The sequence below is a fragment of the Gekko japonicus genome, unplaced genomic scaffold, assembly GCF_001447785.1.
Source record: "Gekko japonicus isolate JY-2015 unplaced genomic scaffold, Gekko_japonicus_V1.1 scaffold1669, whole genome shotgun sequence".
In the NCBI taxonomy this organism is placed as follows: Eukaryota; Metazoa; Chordata; class Lepidosauria; order Squamata; family Gekkonidae; genus Gekko; species Gekko japonicus.
Window position 1 is genome coordinate 252,784 of NW_015169223.1, and position 950 is coordinate 253,733.

Sequence of the window (950 nt, forward strand, 5' to 3'; positions counted from 1 at the left end):
CCTCCAGCGGTTTGTCCTTTTCCCGCCGTTATGCTCCCCGGCCCAACATTTTCCTTCAGGCTGCCATGGCTCCTCCCCACCGGCCAAACTGGCCTGGAGAAACATTGCTTCCTGACCCCAAAGTGGCCATCAGCATTTCCCTGGGCGTGTAAGAATCCCTTCTCGTGATCTGCCTCAGTTCACAGGATCCGCATTGCTGTCAGATGGCCATCTAGCCTCTGCTTGAAAACCTCCAAAGAAGGAGAGCCCACCGCCTCCCGAGAAAGCCTGTTCCACTGAGGAACCTCTCGAACTGTCAGGAACTTCTTTCTACCATTTAGCCGAAAACTCTTCTGATTTAATTTCAACCCGTTGGTTCTGGTCCGATCTTTGGGATCAACAGATTTTGAGCCAATCAATCTGTCTTAGCCTCGCACACCTCACATAGGTATGTGAAGATAAAATCAAGGAGATGAGGTTAATCTCGTGAGCTAGTTTGGGTCCCCACTGGAGAGGAAAGCGGGGGTATAACTATCTAAGTAATACCTAATGAATAAACACATCACCAAACAACTCATTAGGGGACCTTGGGGCAGTCACTCGCTCAGCCTAACCAGCCTTACAGGGCTGTTGTGAACATCAGATGGAGGAGATAAGGGTCCTATAGAGAGAGAGCCAGTTTGGTGTAGTGGTTAAGTAAGGTAAAGGTAAAGGTTTCCGTTGCTCGAAAGCCAGTCGAATCAGACTCTAGGGTTGCGGTGCTCATCTCCATTTCCAAGCCCAAGAGCCAGCACTGTCCGAAGACATTTCTGTGGTCATGTGGCCGGCATGGAGTGAGCTCCCATCTCTAGTTCCAGCTCCTGCCAACCTAGCAGTTCGAAAGCAAGAAATGGCAAGTAGATAAATAGGGACCACTTCAGTGGGAAGGTAACAGCGTTCCGTGCGCCTCGGTGTTTAGTCATTCTGGCCAC